Source organism: Dipodomys merriami, unplaced genomic scaffold (assembly GCF_024711535.1).
Source record: "Dipodomys merriami isolate MVZ:Mamm:240054 unplaced genomic scaffold, mDipMer1.0.p SCAF_4, whole genome shotgun sequence".
Taxonomy (NCBI): Eukaryota; Metazoa; Chordata; class Mammalia; order Rodentia; family Heteromyidae; genus Dipodomys; species Dipodomys merriami.
The window spans coordinates 27,993,123-27,996,430 of NW_027205603.1; the positions used below are offsets into that span (position 1 = coordinate 27,993,123).

A 3,308-nucleotide genomic window follows, 5' to 3' on the forward strand; every position below is an offset into this window, starting at 1 on the left:
ATCCACCCTCTTTTTTGCCTTTGAAATGTGTTTATTAACAAGGTCTACTCGCTTATCCTAACTGGATTTGGACATTGGATTCTTGCTGTATTACTCATCATTCTGTTGTTCTCCACATCCATCCACTAGGAATAAACACACAGATCCACAGAGTAAATAATTTCAAATTTGATATTTAAGAAAGACTGTGCCACAACACTTGGACTGTACATCCCATAAGAATCATATTGCTAAGTAATTTCTCCTCTTGTGATGTTGGTAGCCCTTGATAAATGTGGCCTAGATTTATTAGTTCATTAGAAGTAAAATTCAGTAGAGGTAGACTGAGACCTTTAGGGCAGAAATGGAGCTCTGAAGTACAGCTGCGTGAGCTTTGACTTACTCTTTATTTATTTATTTATTTATTATTTACTACTCTTTATTTATTATTTTTATTTAATTTTATTGTAAGATGATGTACAGAGGGGTTGCAGTTACATATGTAAGGTATTGAATACATTTCTTGTAGAACTTGTTATCCTCTCCCTCATTTTTTCTTCCACTTACCCTATTCCCCAATCCCCCAAGTTGTAGTTCATTTCCAACATGTTGTCTTGTGAGTATCACTGTTGCATTGGTCTACCCTTTGTCCTTTGTCTCACCATTTTGTTGTTCCCCTTCCCCGCCCTTCCCTAATTCAGATAAACATATATACAACACTCTCTATGGTTCCTGGAGTGTTCCTACTCCCTAGAGATTGCTGGCATATCTGTCTAATGTCCCACAGGAGCTTTAGTCTTCCTGGATAATTTACAAATGGCTTTTGTGTTGTTGCATTTTTCTGCAATATTTTTAGCAAGACATCAATTCCAATGAATGGGGAATTTCAGACAGTGATGGAAAGTAAGCCTGTGTCCTGAGACCACCAGACCCTGACTTGGTTCTAGGAGTCTTGAGTTTCTGCAATGAAACTATTATAGCTCCTTTAGCTGTGACTAATCTGCAGAGCTGCCTTATGGGGGGAAAGAGAATGGATCTTCTTCCTTCTTCCCAAATATACATTTAAATATTTGAATCCAATGAAACAAATTATGGAAATATAATCTTATACTCATATGCTTTATAATTATTTATATACATATTTATATGTGTATATAAATCTTCTTTTTTGCTGGCAATGGGAACTTGAACTCAGGATCTGGAGCTTGCTTGACTTGCTTACACTAAGTTGGTACTCTGCTACTTGAACCTTACCTTTAGCCAGGCTAGTTAATTAGAGATTGACTGTCATGGACTTTTCAGCCTGAGCTGGCTTTGGACCTGGATATTCCAGGTCCAATACCAGGTCCATCTATGTAGTGGATTATAGGAGTGAGCCACCAGCAGCAGGCACTAGTTTATAAATGCCATTTATTTACACATTTCTAACCTTAAGCCTTAGTATTCTTTAGTTCTTTAGAATAAATGTAGTTGTATACATGGTATGCAACTAAAGTAGATTATATAAAATTCTCTCAGCTACCGTTTTCTTGTCTGGGATCAATAATTATTCACATCTATGTTCTTTTAGGCATAACTTTTTTTAGGCATAACTTTTGACAAATAAGAATATATAATAACAGACTGATTCACTTGTACTTTCTTTTAAAAAAAAAGAGACAAGAACATTATATTTAGTATTCTAAAGGCAGATATCAGGTAATTCAACAATGATTATGGTAACAACAACTGCTCACATACACACGCACACACATAGATTTTAATGGTTAAAAAAAAAACCAAATTTGTTACTTTTAGAAAAATGAATGCAGTGCATTTTCAGCAATATTATTGCCACAGACTCTGATTGCTCAGTCCACACATAAGTAGTAGTTGCCTTCTATGGTGGTATGACTTCTCTGCACTAATTCTCATCGGGGAGAAACATTAGGGCAGGGTAAGTACAGACTGAATTGTTGCACAAAGGAACATTTACTCATCAGATCCCACCGATCTCTTCTGTGCCCACTTCCTAGGCAGCCTTCTTGGTGAAGCTTTATTGATTTGATTCAAAGTTTCCTGAGGAATCCAACTCACGTCAACATCATTTTGACTTGATGAACTCATTTCTACTTTCTGTATGGGTCTCTTGTGCTTTCTAGATTCTAGGAGTTGATGAAGGCCAACAACAAGCAGAAATCCAAGACCAGCAAGGAACATATACATACAGATTGTTTCTCCATCCAACCCATCCTCTCTTTCAATAACTGTAACAGTTTGATTGAAAACAGCATCTTGGAACACATTGCCATTCAAATCCTTGTAGTTCAAATTGATGACCAGACCAAAGGGCCTTCCACCCATGGGCTCTGCAGGAATGAAGGAATACTCAAAAGTTGCCTGTCTTTGGGGCTGCACTACAGTGTTCAGAGGAAGAGCTGTGAAATTCTGGATGTAAAACTGGTAGTCCTGAGGATGAGGCATCTAAGGATTCAACAATAAAATCTTCTGTACCCTTGTTTGTGAAGCCTACCAGGAACTTCACAATATTATTTGCTGTAAAATCTTCTTCTTTTACAAACAAGATAGTTGTATCTGCACTTGGTGAAGCTTCAGGTTCACCAGACACATCTTCTTCCTTTTTATCTTCTGCCTGCCCTGCTGCTCGGGAGCAACACAGTGGCGGGAAACACCAGCAAGAGCAGCAGAAGCAGGCGTGGGAGGAGTCTCATGGCGCGGCCGGTCCAGTGTCCAGTCGCGTCCACGAGTGTTCTCCTCGGCTCCGCCGGCAATGGCGTTACTCTTCTCACTTGTACTTTCTTAACATGAAAATTGCATCAGTTGTCATATACCTATGGTTCTTGATTTCTGTGAGAAAATAGAATAGAAAAGCATAAAGAAAAGCAATGCACAATCACTTATAATTTTGCTACCTAAATATCTTTGTGAAAAAATTACACATTCAGGTTAGTGCAAGGATTCAGTGAAGATGTGGCAATGTAGACACAACAGATACTCAAAATAAATATACTACATGTTAGACTAGCTTGTGAAAGTCTTCAACTGCTGGGAAATGATGTGGTGGACGCTGAACACTATTGTTTAGATGACAGAAGAATATTAATTATCCTGAATAAGAAAAAAATTAGAGGGCTGGGAAGGTGGCTCAATGGTAGAGTGCTTGCCTTGCATGCATGAGACTCTGGGTTCGATTCCTCAGCATCACATAAGCAGAAAAAAAGAGCCAGAAGTGGCGCTGTGGCTCGAGTGGTAGAGCGCTAGCCTTGAGGTGAAGAGCTGAGGGATAGCTCCCAGGCCCAGAGTTCAGGCTCCACGACTGGACCCCCCCA

General features: G+C 39.0%; 1 pseudogene; it reads right to left on the bottom strand.

Annotated features, from left to right (window-relative positions):
- Nucleotides 1-1,689: 1,689 nt before the first annotated feature.
- Nucleotides 1,690-2,690, bottom strand: LOC138806231 (translocon-associated protein subunit alpha pseudogene; annotated as a pseudogene).
- Between the last annotated feature and the right edge of the window lie 618 nt (nucleotides 2,691-3,308).